Source organism: Paramormyrops kingsleyae, chromosome 13 (genome assembly GCF_048594095.1).
Source record: "Paramormyrops kingsleyae isolate MSU_618 chromosome 13, PKINGS_0.4, whole genome shotgun sequence".
NCBI lineage: Eukaryota > Metazoa > Chordata > Actinopteri > Osteoglossiformes > Mormyridae > Paramormyrops > Paramormyrops kingsleyae.
In genome coordinates, this window is record NC_132809.1 from 15,169,064 (window position 1) to 15,187,101 (window position 18,038).

The following is an 18,038-nucleotide window of genomic DNA, read 5'->3' on the forward strand; positions in this document are numbered from 1 at the left end:
AGAACAACATTTAAAAAATGTTTAATGCCACACTCAAACCTCACCAGTCTCAGGATGCGCAAAACGAAGCTGTCGATGCCAAAGATGCTGTCTTCATGCTTTGAGTTTTGTTATTGTTTCTTGTCCATACCTGGGTTGTTTTGTTACAGATTAAACCTGTTTTCTTAATATATAAATTTTATACTGTTTTGAATTCAGTGTTGTGCGTGTTTACTATTCAGGCAAAGCCTGTAAGACTTCCATAAATCCAACCATTCATTTTCTATGCCCATTTGTCCTATGCTTGTTCACAGGGGTCTAGATCTCAGAAACAATGGGCACAAGCTGTAAGACTTACATATGTCTTTATTGCAGTTTATCTGACTGATATAAGATGTGATTTCCATTCTCCTGTATTTTTTTCTAACTTTTACAAAGAACCACGTTACTGAGCTTCCTCCTTTCTAAGTAAGAAACAACACAGTTCCTTTGTACATCCTGTCAGTGCGGCCTGTTGAACAACCACTTCTGTAGTAAAACACAGCTGAATTTTACAACATTATGCAGATAATACAAGTTATATAAAACACAACAGAGCAAACAGGCTACCCAGTATTACAATATGGTTTAATGGAAACAATTTATTAAAGATTTCATCTTAGAAACAGACGGTCACACAGAACCACATGCATACACAAAACAGAATATAAGTAATGTAAAGTTATATACATCCTATGACAAAATTGTATAATGTAATTTTTGCATAAACATTAAAATAAAATAAAATAATAATTTTGTCCCGCCCATTTTTGGAGTTCTGTGTGAAATGATGTCAAATTTAGCTTTTTTTTCCCTCTGTTTTTTTGTGTTGATCCAATGCACATAAAGGAAATAAACATGTGTATACCACACATTTTTCTAGGGGAAATGGTGCATTTTCTGGAAAAAATCCAGGGGGACCTGAAAACAGAAGTGTGTAAAACATTTTTGTAAACGCACACTTCAGTTTTTTAGTAGAGCCCGACCGATTTATCGGCAGGCCGATATTAGGCATTTTCCAAACTATCGGTATCAGCATTTATAATGGCCGATAAATGAATATTTCAAAAATAAAATAAAAACGGACGAAACACCCTTCAACCATGTCATGAGTGTTGGCGTTGTATAGTTTGTCCACCAGAGGACACTCTACACCGTCCCTGTTGGCAACACTCGTGTATAACGCGCCACACATGCTGCAACCTGCTGATCCAGCCAGAGTCGGGCAGAGAGAACCAGTTATCCGCGAGTGAGATCATCGGTGAAGTGTGTTCATGGTGAGTTGGTCACGAGACATACATTGCTTGAATAACAATTAAAAGAACATCCCCATCAGTTCTCTTAACTCAAATAAGCATGACAAAATTCGTGACTATCATGTCCAGTTTTGCTGCTGTTAAATAAGCCAAGAGTGAAGCAGAATTAGCTAGTAATTACGTTACGTTGTTACAGTGTAGTTGACTGACTGTCCTTTTAACTTTTGACAATGAGACTGAAGTATTTCTTTAATAGCGTGACAGTTATAGCAGTGAGATGTATCATCTCTCCTTGGCCTGTTATATTGAAAATGTATGTTTTACAATTTGCAGTATGACGTTATCCATTGCTAAATTATGGCTCATCCTAGACTAGCTAACCACAAAGCAAGCTAATGCCACTATCAGTGGAAGACCGCTAACGTTAACATTAATGAGCTTGGAAACCACAACGAACTTATTCTGCCTAAATAAAGTAATGATTACTGTATTTATAACTAGCATATCTCTAGTTACAGTCCCTGCATTGTAAAATGTAAGTTAGACATTTGCAAGGAGTGAACATTTAGACATAGAGAAAAAGTATCAAACGTAGCTTGTGCATAAAAGTTCTATTGCTTGTGCTATTCAAAGTTATATTTATGAAGCTTACCAAGTCTTTTAAAACTGGTAACTTTGATTTGGTTGTTGTTGTTTTTGTGTTTTTGTTCAAAGGACTTTACGTTTCATATCTTAAGTTTGTATTTTTATACATTTTATTTATCAGAACTTTAATATATTTTGATGTTCCTCTGTTCTGTTGTGACAATAAAAGAAACAAGTTTCTTTTTAAAATGCATTATCATATTATGTTAGTTAAAACTCATAAATAACTACAAATAACTAATGTTAGGGAAATCTGTTAATGTCTTGTTGCGCGTTTCTGAAATTAAATATATATATATATATATATATATATATATATATATATATATATCTCGGCCGATATATCGGAATATCGGATTTTAAAACCAACAAATATTAGTATCGGTATCGGCCTTCAAAATCCTTTATCGGTCGGGCTCTATTTTTTAGTTTGTACACCCATGCAGCAAAGTGGTCCTCCTACTTGCATGGAAACAATTTCTTTGGGGTTTGGTGGCGGGATTGGCACTTCAGGCACCGTAAAACAACTCACAACTGCTCAATTCAAACAAGCGTGATACTCCTCTGCTCTCCGCGGGAGTAGCTCTGCTGCAGGAAGGTGGCACGCACCAGGAAGTGCATGCGGGAAAGCATTCGGGAGCCTTTGAGCCAATAGGGTCAGGCCTGTTGGGGATCAGGGCTGGTGTGGTGCTGAGGCGATGCTTGCTGCATGGTGGCACTTGGGTCCCAGTTTGAGGTGACCCATCCGGGAAGGCGCGTGGAACATCTTGTCTCTCCGGCAAAATGACCATCTTCCTCTGCTGTTGTCTCAGTGTATGCTCCAACCGCGGTGAGTGATCTCGTTTTGAGGGAGACATTTTACTCACAACTTCGCTCGGTGGTTGAATGGTGCCCGCGAGGTGAGGCTCCTCTGGTCATGGGTGAATGCAATGCGACCACTGGCACTGACAAGGCTGGCTGTGAGGATGGTATTCGTCCCCATGGGTCTGGAGACCAGGGTGAAAGTGGCTCCATGTTCCTTGACTTTGCGAAAGGTCAGGGGCTGCAGGTCGCTGGATCCTGGTTCCAACGTCCTAAGCCGCATCGTTGAACTTGGTATTCCAATACTGGTGGTGCAGCTAAGGAGATCGATCACATCCTTGTGGGCAGGAGCTGGAGGCTCCTGCAGAACTGCAGGGTCCACAGAAGTGCCCAGTTTGTGAATTCTGACCAGAGACTTGTTGTTGCTACTCTAAAGATTCAGCTTAGATCCAGTAGGATATCACCTACTAGGAGTATGAGGCTGGCCTTAGCCAGACTCCAATATCAGGCTGTTTCTGATGAGTTTGCATGCTGTTTGTGTGAGGAACTTGCAAACTTGGGTGTGACTGCTGACTCTAATGTGATGTGGGAGACCTTACGCGATAAGACCCTGAAGGTTGCCAAGGGTTGTGTTGGTGTTGTCAGTGTTCCGAGAAGGAGGTGTTTCATTTTGCAGGGCACCGAGCAGGATTGCAAGTGTCCTGGATAAAGACCATGATCCAGGCCTTTAATGACTTCTTAGCCACAGCCATCAGTAGTGTGTCTGTCTGCGGGGAGAATGTCGACCTTGTCGAGAGATTTACCGACCTCAGCAGTGACATTCATGTCTCTGGTTTCTCTTCATATGAAGTCACCAGACGGATTGGAAGAGCATGGAGGTCATGAGGTCACTGGAAAGGGGTGTGTGGCACCTCCAATATCTTTGCAAGAGGACAAAGGTCCAAGTCTTTAGAGTCCTGGTCGACCCTGTCTTGCTGTATGGCTGTGAGACATGGACGCTATCCAGTAAGGTGAGATGAAGACTGGACTCCTTCGGTACTGTGTCTCTTTGGAGAATCCTTCGGTACTGCTGGTTTGACTTTGTGTCGAATGAGTGGTTGCTAGAGGAGTCCCGAATGAGGCACATTACCTGCATTGTGAGGGAGCGTCAGTTACGGCACTATGGCCATGTGGTGCGTTTCCCTGAGGGTGATCCGGCTTACAGGATACTCAATGCTGTGGACCCAAGCGGCTGGACCAGGCCAAGGGGACGCCAACGTAACACCTGGCTGCGGCAGATGGATGGCCATTTCCAGAGGGTGGAACTGGACCGTGTGTCTGCCTGGGGGATCACTGGCCGGGATCCCAAGGAGTTTCACCATGTGGTGGGTGCGACAATGCACTTCATCAGCGCATGCTCCCCAACCTGACCTGACCTGACTGTTCTTTATTTAACTTAACACAGTAACAACTTATGTGATAAGTGTTTTATGTTTGATTGTTCTCTGTTAATTAAAAAAAGTAATAAATACTTGTTGGAAGAAATTCATGTATTTTAGTTTTCACCCTTGCATTAGAATATAGACCAGTTAATTTGTTGATGGTATCTCATGTCATGTAGCGAGGCAAGACGGAGAACACAGACTTGGGTATCAGGGAAAACAAAAGAGGATTTATTGAAAGTATAAACAAAACTAGATGACGGGGGAGCAAAAGGGAGAAACTCTGTGCCTGAACACACAACGCAACACAACATTAATGACGGACCAGGGAAACACTTATTTATAGGGATGACGAGGAGGCGTAACGAGAGGCAGGTGCAGGCTCCTGGTGAGGAGATCTTCGTTTTTCCAGGAATTCTAGTGTTAAGCAAGGTAATGCTTATGCACATCTAGTCTAGATGAAATCATACCACAGAAACATCTTGCTGGATGGTTCACTGCAGCAATCCATTCTGTTTGTGTTGTAATTCTGAATTGAATTAGATTGTAGTTTTGTATTGACATGGTGGAGTGGTGACTCTGAGGCTAGTGATCTGTTCCAGCAATGGGAAGGTCGCTGGTTCAAATCCTATGAATGCTAATGGTGATCCTACTCCATTGGGCCCTTGAGCAAGGTCCTTAACCTGCAATTGCTTTGTTCTAGGTATGATTTTAATATATATCCAGCCCTACAAGCAGGTCCTCCAACTTACAGGGAAATTGGTGGTAAGATTGGCACTGCAGCCACTGGAAAAAAGCTCCCACTGGTTTATTTGGACTAGTGTGGTGCTGAGGTATCACCTACTGCCCTCAGGTTCTCATCCGTGAGCTAATGTGCTATAAGCAGTGCATGCCCCTTACCTCTCTCTTGTTTTTAGTGCAATATGATGCACGATGAGCAGACATGACAAGAAGCCTGTATAAGCATGGGTGTAAATTATGGGGGGGTCCAATACAACACAACATCCCCCAAATAATCATATTGTCATGACGATTGGGTGGGGACCTCAACCCCCCAATGTTTAACCCAAAGTTATGCCCTTGTGCATAAGTCACTTGAGGTTTAAGCCACATCCTGTAACACCTTGGGTGATACGGCTTATATGCCAGAAGACAACAGGAAATACAGGAAATGAGTTTGCAAATACTTTTTTCATCTGACATATGTAACTTTGACTTTCTGGAATTTATCATTATTACAGTGTTGTATTTCATAATGTACAAATCATTAAGGTTACCCTATAAACATTACATTTATGTTTTCATTTATGTCCATGAAATTCTGCTGAATTAAAAATAGTGCTCAGTGAACCAGCCACTGGAAAAAAGCTCCCACTGGATTATTTGGACTAGTGTGGTGCTGAGGTATCACGCACTGTACTCAGGTTCTCATCCCTGAGGTGACAATGTGCCGTAAGCAGTGCATGCCATTTACATCTCTCTTGTTTGTGTAATGACTTCCGGACAGTGGGACTGAACTGCGTGTCGACCTGGGGGGTTCATCAACCGGGATCCCGAGGTGTTTTGTCATGTGGTGGGTGCAGCAACATCCTGCATTAGTGCATGCTCTCCAACCTGAACTGACCTTGTTTTTGGGTGGGGTGGGAGGGGAGCAAAAGTGCTCTGTTTTTTATCTACTTGACAAACGTTTTCTCTGATATTATTTTCACATTCACTTTTTCAGTGTAGACCATGTTTATTTTTTCAGGAATATCTAAATCATTCAATTCATTCAAAGCATTCTGTTATCTGAAATAAAACTATGTTCAAGTTCATATAAACACAACATCACCTCCTCTCCTTCATCCTGCTTTTTTCAGCAGCCCCTACAATAGCAGAGAAAATCATCCAGTCTAAGTATCCATCTCTATCATGAGCAGGATCTTGGAGTGTGAACTGATCCTACAACACAGCCATGAATCGGTTCTGTGGCCATGCTGAAGCCTGAGGAGAAGCCACAGTAGTTCCGAGCCTGGTGATGTTGTCCCTCCTGGTCTTTTTTGCAGGACTTCATAAGTTAAAGCTACTTGGATCTGGAGCAGAGTAATATGAAAGTGTGGATAGGAGGAAGGAAGGCAGCATAGAAAGGCGTGGCCACGTCAGAAGGAAGGGAAGGAGTGAATAATCCAAGGAAAAGCCATAGGGGACTTTGTGCAGACACCAAACATGTAACAGTAGTCCTCTCATGTGGTCCAATGGGGAGAACCAACACAGACCACAACAATGACTGGGGAGCATGGTAAGGGTAGGCACACACAGCTCTGGAAAAAATTGAGAGATCACTCTATATTTTTACACAAATCTACATTTTTAAAATCCCGGTTTAATCATGGTTCTGCTGGCAGAAGGCTACACTGCGAGACAAACTGCTTCCAGGCTCAGAGTTTCTAAGACAGCAGTACACAAGAATAAGGTGAAGCAGGAGACACTGGGAATGACCAGAAATCAGCCAAGTAGAGGGCAGATGCAACTTTCTAATGCCAGAGATGACTGTCAACTTATCCGGCAGTGTCTCATAAATCAGAGAATGACCTCAAGTGACCTTGAAAAACAATGGGAAATGTTAAGTGGTGTGAAGTGCACTGCTAGGACAATTCATAACAGTCTCCTGGAAACAGAACTGAAGCAAGGAAGTAGCCCTTCATCAATGAGAAACAGGGAAGAGCCAGACTGGAGTTTGCAAAAAAAATGTATATTCAGGCACATACCCATAAACTGAAAAATGAATGGTCTCAATTTTTTCCAGAGCTGTGTATGAACATTAGGGCTGGGGATGATTAGGTAATTATAGGATGGCCAGTGACCTCTGCTGGCCAAACAGGGACATGACGGGCTGACAAGGCAAGCCCAGACAGGCGTGGCTCTATTAGCTCTGCTGTGGTCATTCTCCTTAGCCTGTAGTACTTTGAGAGTATGCACTATGAAGCTGTAGTACTTTGAGAGTATGCACTATGAAGCCGTAGTACTTTGAGAGTATGCACTATGAAGCTGTAGTACTTTGAGAGTATGCACTATGAAGCTGTAGTCCTTTGAGAGTATGCACTATGAAGCTGTAGTACTTTGAGAGTATGCACTATGAAGCTGTAGTACTTTGAGAGTATGCACTATGAAGCTGTAGTCCTTTGAGAGTATGCACTATGAAGCTGTAGTACTTTGAGAGTATGCACTATGAAGCTGTAGTACTTTGAGAGTATGCACTATGAAGCTGTAGTACTTTGAGAGTATGCACTATGAAGCTGTAGTACTTTGAGAGTATGCACTATGAAGCTGTAGTACTTTGAGAGTATGCACTATGAAGCTGTAGTACTTTGAGAGTATGCACTATGAAGCTGTAGTCCTTTGAGAGTATGCACTATGAAGCTGTAGTACTTTGAGAGTATGCACTATGAAGCTGTAGTACTTTGAGAGTATGCACTATGAAGCTGTAGTACTTTGAGAGTATGCACTATGAAGCTGTAGTACTTTGAGAGTATGCACTATGAAGCTGTAGTACTTTGAGAGTATGCACTATGAAGCTGTAGTACTTTGAGAGTATGCACTATGAAGCTGTAGTACTTTGAGAGTATGCACTATGAAGCTGTAGTCCTTTGAGAGTATGCACTATGAAGCTGTAGTACTTTGAGAGTATGCACTATGAAGCTGTAGTACTTTGAGAGTATGCACTATGAAGCTGTAGTACTTTGCGAACTCTGGAACAGTCTAATTTGAGGGATCATTATCAGAGACAGCCTCCTCAAGGATGCTGTGAAATGCAAAATTCGGAGGTGCCTCATCTCAGAAATATTGCACGATGAGCAAGTGGGTTTTCTTTTCTTTTCCCACTTAATCAAAACCGCATCTACATGAAGCTTCCCCAGGATTTCTCTGTGTAGTTGCACCAGAATCATGGGTCCATGTGTTTCCAAGGGCTGATTGTCAGCCAGTGTCAGTGCAGCTCTAACCTGCCAAAAGGACATAAGTTCTTTGAGCACAGATGTTTCTCCAGCCAGCTGGATAGACTGCGGTGTTTTGCTGCCCTGCAGGTTTCCTGTAAGCAGTCTCTGTTGCCAGCAGCAATGACACAATAGCATCAGCAGAGTGTTTTCTTTTTTATCTGCAGTTTGCTGTATGATAACTCTCCACTCTCCAAGTGCCTATAACTGTTTCACAAAGGAGACATTGGACCTGAGGTTTAGTCTGTACAGCTGTAGCCAAAAGTTTTGAGAATGACACAAATATTGATTTTCCCACAGTCTGCTGCCTCGGTAATTATGATGGCAATTTGCATGAACTCCAGAATGTTATGAAGAGTGATCAGATGAATTGCAATTAATTGCAAAGTCCCTTTTTGCCATGAAAATAAACATAATACCAAAAAACCCATTTACACTCCAGCAGCTATATCCCTAAAAATGTCAATATCATAGTGTGAGAAGTTTGGCTGTAGCTTTCTTGGTGGATCACCAGAGGGCGACATAGTCTTCATCATCACTTTTTTGTCTCGCCATGGTCTACTGTCAACATCTGTGTTGGTTTGTTATTTATCCAACCTGTCTTCTTCCCTATACAAATTCTGCCCTGTTCTGTTTCCTTTAAGCTGTCCTCAGTAAATGTTTCTGTATCTATTTCTCACTGGTTTTAGGCTTTATTTCTTGTCAAAGAACCACATTACTGAACTCCCTAGGTTCCCAGTGAGGAACCACACTGCTCCTTTGTGTACACAACTGTATGTTTCCAAGACATAAACTTCTGTGCTTCAGTGCAGAAGTGGCTGTTGAATAAGCTGCATTGACAGGATATACAAACACAGGCACATATTAACACAAAAAAGGGTATAAGTATTATAAATCTATATACTCCACTGGACAAAATTGTATTATGGAATTTTTGTAATGACTAATGATTTATACTCTCAAAGGACAAGAATATTAAGCAAGTAAGTTATATATTTCAAGTGTGGAACTATATATATAGCAGGAGCGGCCAGTCTTATCCGCAAAGGGTCAGTCTGTAACCTGTAGGTCAGCTGTTCAAACCCAGGTGTGAGGATTCATTAGCCTCTAATTAGTAATCTAATCAGGGGGCTGCAGCAAAGAGCCGAACACACAGAATGAGAACCAATCATCTGAAAAAATGAAGCTGTAAGTAACACCCCTTCATTATTATAAACTAAAAAATAACTAAAGTTTGAAACATTAAACATTTATGCGTATTTTGCACATACCGTTTGAGTGGTATTTAAGATGTAAAAAAGCTGGTTAAGTTCGCTGAGAGAAGTACTTCCTTCTCATAGTGTGAACTTGTGTTGTACTTTGAGCCTCATGGTACTGGAAGCCTTCCTGGAGATAGATTTTCTGTGTCCCTGCTGTTGTCCCTGGAATGCTCTATTTTCAGCCGCAGTCTTTGTCATTCCAGCATTAACATTATTTATACTTATGTTTGAAAAGTGTGGTTGCTGTTGTGCGATATTACAGCTCCTTTATCTGCCATTTGCGTGGGTGACTCTTGTTTTCATTGATAGAAAATATTTTGCTTGCGCATGAACACATTGGGAAGGAGTGTATCAACATAAAAATGGTTAGCTGACCGCAGAATCAAGCTTCTGCCATGGCCATCTCAGTCCTCTGACCTGCACCCCATTGAATACCTGTGGGCTGAGCTGAAGAGGAGAGTGCACAAGAGATGGATGATCTGGAGAGATTCTGTAAAGAGGAATGGACTCCGATGCTCTGCTTGGTATTCTCCAACCTTATAAAATGTTGTAGAAGACAGTGCTGTTAAACTGGCATAGGGAGGTTGTACAAAGTATTAAAAGCAGGGGTGCCAATAATCGTGGCACTAAAACTAAATTAAAATTTGAAGTCAAAATTAACACTGGTGGCACATGTGTTTTTGTTAACGATCAAGGATTATTTTTCTTGGAATAAATTTATGTTAATGAAAGATTGGATTTTTCTCAATTTTCTCATGATGCTGCTTCACCAAAAGGTGGATTTTTACTAACCTTTTTTTACAACGGGTGTCAACAATTGTGGAGGGCGCTGTAGTGTAGCTGGAGCAGAGACTCAAACTCTACTCACCAGAGCTGTGAGGTGACCACAGTAACCCCCATGCCACCACTATGCTTTCCCTTTATATTTAATGTATCTGAAATTCTGCAGACCAGTTGACAATTAAGACTAATTATAGGGATCTTTCATACTCTCTCTCTTTCACTGAAATGACTTTCCGTGCTTCAAAGTTAATTATCTTGCTGAAAAAAGCATTAATTTTCTCTGATATTATTTTCACATTCAATTTTCAATGTAGACTGCACAGCCTACTTTTTCAGGAATGTCTGAAGTCATTCAAAGCATTTATTCCAAGGTCCAACACCACACATCTCAACAATGCATCACACGGGCAAACTGAACAGTCACCATATTCCAGCCCAGAACACAAAAACAACTGCAGAGAGACTAGACAGCTGCAGCAGGCAAAGAAAGAAATCACTGCGAATCAGAATCTCAAACCACTTCAGAGAGTCAAAGATAAGAAGACTGAGTTTATGGAGAAAGACAGCAGACTTCAGGCCCAAACATCAGAAGATGGCCAACTAAACATCAAGATATCTGAGGCTCCTGAAGACCTAAGTAAGAAGTTACCCACCACCTTTCCCTCACCAGACCGCCAGCCCACGTCCTGGTGAACATTGCAGCCAGACCTCACCACCAGTATGGCAGCTGCAGCAATAGTGAGGAAGTATTACTGAGGCCCATCTCCAACCATTCCACATCTCCACAGCAAAGATCCAAGTTAGTTTGCTCCTGTAGCAGCATGGATTCCCTGCTACTTTTAAATGTGTTTTCCCTGCCCAATCAGTGGGCCCCTAATTAGCATCCCCCAAAGGTCCATAAAGGAGGTACATTGATGCCACACTTGCGTTACTGCAGCATAAGTGGTTAGTTCTTAGACCTGTTGGTATGTTCTGGAGCACATTTCTAGATATAAAGATCTACTGGGGCACAGCCCCCACCTGCATTACCCATATGATTTTTAGCCTGCTGCCTATGAAATCAGCTATATTATTTGCTACACCAGCTCCCCCTGCTTAGTTCATTATTATTGCCACTGACATACTCCTACTGAAGCAACCACTGGTAAAGGTCAAAATGTACAGATATATTAATGAAGTATGAAGGTATTTGTTTCAACACACATGAAAATTCTCAACATGTTTTATGGCAGAAACGACACACCTGTATATACAAATCATAACAAAAGCTGACTCAACTCATTTAACTTTCCTGCACATTTGCATCCTTCTACATTCCACAATAATAATAATAAATAATTGTTGTTTCAGGGCAAGGAACATTCCACCAGTCATTTTATGATTTCAACCATCTTAAATAAAGTATACTATATATAATCTGAAACTAAACATAGTATTCCCCAGCAGCTTGAGAGTCTAAACTGAGTGTGTTAAAAAAATAATACTCCAAAAAATTATTTTTAATTTTCCTTGCAAAAGGAGCAGAGGACGACTACAGAGAGGGCCCACCCCACCCACCAAGAAGCCGACCCTGGGACCACAGAAAATGGCAGGCCCCCCCACCCAGCCAAAGCCTCTGTCGGCGGATAGAGCATCCCAGAGTACCTGGAACACCTGCCAGGATCCCCCCCTACAGCAGCACAACCCAGGCCCCCACCCGGCTCACCACCGCCGAAGGGGGGCGTCCCCCCCACCGGGACCGCCCACAACACCCCCAAGGCCGCCCCCACCCCCACACTGCACGGGTCTAGGGAGGGGATCGTAGGGAACCCCTTCGCTCAATATGTGTATGTAAGGTGTGTACATGTGGGTGTGTGTGAACTGAAGTGTGTGCAAATTAAAAACTGTGGTGCATTAAAAGTGAGGGAGTGGTCAGGGTACGGGTTCTCCGCCGCTGGCAGAATATCATGCACCCCACCCCAAGTGTATCAGGACTAGATGGACTGTATGGATAACTGAGGTGCATTGAAATTGGGTGAACTGGCAGGGCATGAGCCCTCAGCGATTCCCGCTCCCGCCCAGCCAGCAGGGAGCCGACCCAGACCACCACAGGATGCCGAGAGACAACGTGAGCGGCAGGGCCACCCACCCCCACAGCAGCAGGCCGGTGGGACAAGTAAATAAGTAAGTAAGTAAAAATTTTTTATAAAGCACATTTAAACACAGCTATTGCTGACCAAAGTGCTGTACATCAATGATAAAATAATAAAAAGTAAACAAAAAGTAAATAAAAAATAAATGATAATAATAAAATAATAATAATTGCATGTTATAACAAGCTGAACTTATCCAACAAGAATAGGCACATTAGGACACCAGAAATAAGAGAATTACGGCTATAGGAAAGCCTGTGAATAGAGGTGAGTTTTTAATCTAGATTTAAAGATGGCAATAGAGGGGGCACATCTAATATCTGTGGGTAGCTGGTTCCAAAGGCGAGGAGCAGCCACAGCAAAGGCCCTATCACCTTTCTGTTTCAGACGTGACCGTGGCACATATAAGAGTCCTGTGTTAGCGGACCTAAGAAACTGTGGGGCTGAATATGGCTGGAGGAGGTCAGTAATGTAAGCAGGGCCCTGCCCATTTAAGACTCTTTCTATCACGACACGCTACTGTAAATCATCAGTAAACATTTCTTGATGGTGTATTTTTTGTTGTTTTTTTGTGACTCAGTTTGTATCCTTATGCTGTCTTCTTGTCATCTTGGTGGGAATAATCACCCGCAAGGCAAAATGCCCCACAGCAGAAGAGGACAGGCAGCCCAACACAATGGAAATGAAACATCTCATCCCAGTGGATGTTGCCCAGAGCTCAGCACTACCAGTGGCCACATGCTGGGTCACTGCAGCGGGCTGTGGTCTGCCCCACGGGGGGGTTCTAGGGGTCTCGGGCCTTTCCAGGGCATGGTGGGCATCCTGTCGGGGGTGGGTGTGGGTGTCTGGCTTCTGGGCCTCCTTGGTTTTGGGCCCAGCTCGTGCCGGTGCTGGGGGTTGTGGGCTGGGCCGGTGGCTCCTCGTCCGGCGTTCTCTGGTGTGGACCCTCGTGCCGAGAGCTGTTGTCCCGGTGCTCCCTCGCATGATGCTCGTGAGTTGGGCACGTAGTAGTCTCTTGGGCATGTGGCTGGGGCCCTTCGTTCTGGAGACAGCTGGGGGCCCACTTGGTTTCTGGTGACTTTGGCTAGGGGCCGGGGTGGGGGGGATGTCTCTGCTGCCCCCCACATTAACTACTAGCACATCCATGGGCAAATCGTTACACTCGCACACACGCATAAATACATTCATACATATAGGTACATATCCACACCTACCTGTATGCCACACACACACACACACACACACACACAAAGGTAGAGGCATATGCACAATGTTATCACGGATGCAGCTGCAGTTGTTATCAATGTTGTTATTGCTATTACTGCTGTTGTTGTTGCCACTCGTTTTATTTTTATATTCCTATTATTATTATTATTTTCATTTTGTTTTTCTTTGTTTTGTGTTTTATTTGTTTTTTGTGATCTCCTTTTTTTTGCAATGAAAATGAAAAATAAAGCAGTCCTCCGCAGAGGGGAGTGGTGGAGGGAATAATAAAAAAAGGAGAAAGAAGAAAAAAATGATACATCTCAGAATTTTTTAAAAGAATGCAAACAACTGCTAACTACAGCTCCAAGTTAGTGGAATTCAAGTACATGAAAAGGTGCCACTTTGTAGGTGGGAATCGAAGCTTTCAGTTACCATCATCATTTTTGTTAATTTCGAACCAGTTTAACATTGCCTGTCCTCTTATTTTCTTTCCAGTTGCTGATTACTGTGCATAAATGTGGTACTCTGCTAAACAAATAAAAGTATTGTAAATGTGCTGTATTATTTACATTTTTCAGTGCAACATGACCTCAACCCCCCCCCCCCCACTGCCAATGTTCTATCGAAACTTAAATGTGTATGTCATTCGAGTTTTAAGCCACAACCTGTAACGCCTTGTTTTATATATATTTATATGTGTGTGTGTGTGTGTGTGTGTGTGTGTGTGTGTGTATATATATATATATATATATATATATATATGCGTGTATATATACACACACACAAAAAATTAAGAGACCACAGCACAATTTTTTGTTTCATTCATTTCTTAATTTATGGGTGTGCATCTATGAATAATATATATATATATTTTGCTAACTGCAGCCTGGTTCTTCCCTGTTACTCTTTAATGAAGGGCTTCTTCCTTGCTTTATGGGAGTTCAGTCCTGCTTTTAGGAGCCTGATACAAACTGTCCTAGCAGTGCACTTCACACCTGCACTTAATGTTTCCCATTCTTTTGAAGGTGACATGAGGTCTACGTCACCTTATTCTTGTGTACTGCTGTCTTACAAACTTTGAATCTGGAAGATCCACGATTAAACCAGGATTTAAAAATTCAGATTTGTTTAAAAATATAGTGTGGTCTCTTAATTTTTTCCATGGCTTGTGTTCAACATGCCTGAAGACAAATAATAGGAAATGAGTTCACAAACAGCTCAGGTCACAACTCCCTGAATTTCAAATATATTTGTGGAGTTATATTACTCAAGTCCGGTCTTGGTCTTAAGACCACGTTTTCGCTTACTCAGTGTCGTCTCGGATTCAAAAGCAATTCTACTCAAACTTGACTTGGTCTTGTACTAGAGTGCCATGGATTGGACTCTGGTGGGAGACCCATTCATTTATGTCCATTGTAGTGGACATTTTGCTTTTGCATCTATCTTTTCACTGATGTAAGGAAACATAGTTATTCCTGTTGTACACAAAAGAGGACATGCTGTGAAATTAAAAATAAAAATAAATTTGAAAAAATCTAAATTGTAAGATGTCTTATTTCCTCCAAACACAAAAAATCTAAAATTGAAGGACACTTTCTTCCTTGGGTCTCAGGAGGATATTGAGTTTGTGCACTTGTAATCCCAGTTTATAGTTGTAATGTGGCTTCTGAAAATATGTGCAAATATGTGACTTTGAAAACACAAGTGTGTAAAATGTTTTTGTAAACGCAAACTTAAGTATTTTAGTTTGTACACCCATGCAGCAAAATGGTCCTCCAACTTGCAGGGAAACAGTTTCTTTGGAGTTTGGTGGCGGGATTGGCACTTCAGCCACCATAAAACAACTCACAACTGCTTGATTTAATCAAGTGTGACACTCTTCTGCTCTCCACGGGAGTAGCTCTGCTGCATCCACCCGCAGGAAGGCTGCACGCACCATGAAGGTGATGGTGGAAGCCTTCAGGAGCCATCGAGTCGAAACTATCGAAGAGCCAATAGGGTCAGGCCTGTTGGGGATAAGGGCTGGGCATGGCAGCACTCAGGTCCCAGTTTGAGGTGACCCATCCGGGTAGGCGCGTGGAACGTCTTGCCTCTTCGACAAGATGACCATTTTCCTCTGTTATTGTCTCAATGTATGCTCCAACCACGGTGAGTGATCTCTTGTTGAGGGAGACATTTTACTCACAACTTCGCTTGGTGGTTGAAAGGTGCCCATGAGGTGACACTGGTCTGGTCATGGGTGAGTTCAATGCGACCACTGGCACTGACAGGGCTGGCTGTGAGGATATGGGTCTGGAGACCGGGGTGAAAAGTGGCTCCATGTTCCTTGATTTTGCTAAAGGTCAGGGGTTGCGGGTCGCTGGATCCTGGTTCCAACGTTCTAAGCCGCATCGTTGGACTTGGTACTGTTGCAGCAAAGGAGATAGATCACATCCTTGTGGGCAGATGCTGGAGGCTCCTGCAGAACTGCAGGGTCCACAGAAGTGCCCAGTTTGTGAATTCTGACCACAGACTTGTTGTTGCTACTCTGAAGATTCAGCTTAGATCCAGTAGGATACTTCCTACTAGGAGGATGAGGCTGGACTTAGCCAGACTTCAAGATCAGGCTGTTTCTGATGAGTTTGCACGCAATTTGTGTGAGGAACTTGCAGACTTGGGTACAACTGCTGACTCTATTGTGATGGGGGAGACCTTCCATGATAAGACCCTGAAGGTTGCCGAGGGTTGTGTTGGTGTTGTCAGTGTTCCCAGAAGGAGGTGTTTCATCTCACAGGGCACCCTGGATATTATCGAGAGGAGTCGCAGCGCATGGCTTGGTGGCAACTCCAGTCTGTACTGAGAACGGAGAAGGATGGCTGTGAGGGCTCTGAGGGCAGATAAGGAGGTGCTTGTTAGACAAATCTGTGAGCAGGTGACACACCATCTGTGGTCTAGTGACCCACGTCCTGCTTACAGAGGAATCGAAGCATTATGCACATCCGAATCTGTTCCTCGGAGACTTGCAGTCAGGGCAGGTGATGGAACATTCCTTACGGATGACACTGCAGTTGTGACTCACTGTGCCAGCTACTTTGCATTGCAGGCAATCGTTGCTTCCATTTGGGAGTCAGGCATCATCCAAACTGACTGGAAAGGGAAGGGTGATCGCCTGGATTGAGGCAACTACAGGGGGATAACACTGCTTTCAGTGCCGGGTAAGGTCCTTGCTAGGATCATCCTTAACAGGAGCCGTGGTCACTTGCTTGCCTGTCAGCGACCGGAGCAGTCTGGTTTTACGCCTAAGAAGTCTACCATTGACCATATCCTTGCACTGAGGGTTCTCATCGAGCACAAGTGCAAATATCGGCAAAGGTTCTTTGCAGCCTTTGTTGATTTTCATAAACTGTTCGACTCAGTTGATCGGGTTGCCCTGTGGGACATCCTGAGACTTTGCAGGATCCCCCCCAAGTTGCTGGACATCATGGCAGTTGATTCTGACATCTTCGCAGTTGATTCTGGGGTTCGCCAGGGGTGTGTTCTTGCTTCTACTCTGTTCAATGCTTGTATGGACTGGGTGTTGGGCAGGGTCATGGGGTCCAGCAGCTGTGGGGCGTCCATTGGTGCAGAAAGATTTACTGATCTTGACTTTGCCGACGATGCTGTGATCTTAGCAGAGTCAATGGAGGCTCTGATCGGGGCTCTCGAGAAACTGAGCGAGGAGTCTGAGTGTCTGGGATTGTGCTAAAGGCCAAGATACAGCCATTTAATGACTTCTTAGGCACAGCCATCAGTAGTGTGTCTGTCTGCGGGGAGAATGTCGACCTTGTTGAGAGATTTGCCTACCTCAGCAGTGACATTCATGTTTCTGGTGATTCTTCCTATGAAGTCAGCAGATGGATTGGAAGAGCATGCTGTGATCTTAGCAGAGTCAATGGAGGCTCTGATCGGGGCTCTCGAGAAACTGAGCGAGGAGTCTGAGTGTCTGGGATTGTGCTAAAGGCCAAGATACAGCCATTTAATGACTTCTTAGGCACAGCCATCAGTAGTGTGTCTGTCTGCGGGGAGAATGTCGACCTTTGCCTACCTCAGCAGTGACATTCATGTTTCTGGTGATTCTTCCTATGAAGTCAGCAGATGGATTGGAAGAGCATGGGGGGGTCATGAGATCGCTGGAAAGGGGTGTGTGGTGCTCCCGATATCTTTGCAAGAGGACGAAGGTCCAAGTCTTTAGAGTCCTGGTGCTCCCTATCTTGCTGTAGGGCTGTGAGACATGGACAGTATCCAGTGAGCTGAGACTAAGTGTCTTAAAATGGATGAGAGAGGGATATAGGGCTCTCGAAGGAACAAATAGGCACGCTTAGGTTCACTCAAATACACTTTAATAAGTAATACAAAATGATCTCACATTAACACCAATACTGAGCTATCATATTGAAGGCAATGCAAAATAACTCGTATTACAACGAATATCAGATAATATATATATCTTATAGCTAATAGCACACCATTCTTTGTAAACCCTAGAAATGGTTGTGCGTGAAAATCCCAGTAACTGAGCAGATTGTGA

General features: G+C 43.2%; 1 long non-coding RNA gene across 2 annotated transcripts; it reads left to right on the top strand.

Annotated features, from left to right (window-relative positions):
- The first annotated feature begins 1,220 nt into the window (after window positions 1-1,220).
- Window positions 1,221-15,026, top strand: LOC140578169 (uncharacterized). 2 transcript variants are annotated; one of them, XR_011982230.1, is made up of 3 exons: window positions 1,221-1,295; window positions 11,673-12,321; window positions 12,674-15,026. It is a non-coding gene; the product is annotated as an uncharacterized lncRNA (long non-coding RNA). The 2 variants fall into 2 exon arrangements; XR_011982229.1 differs by having other exon boundaries at window positions 11,673-12,317.
- The last annotated feature ends 3,012 nt before the right edge of the window (window positions 15,027-18,038 follow it).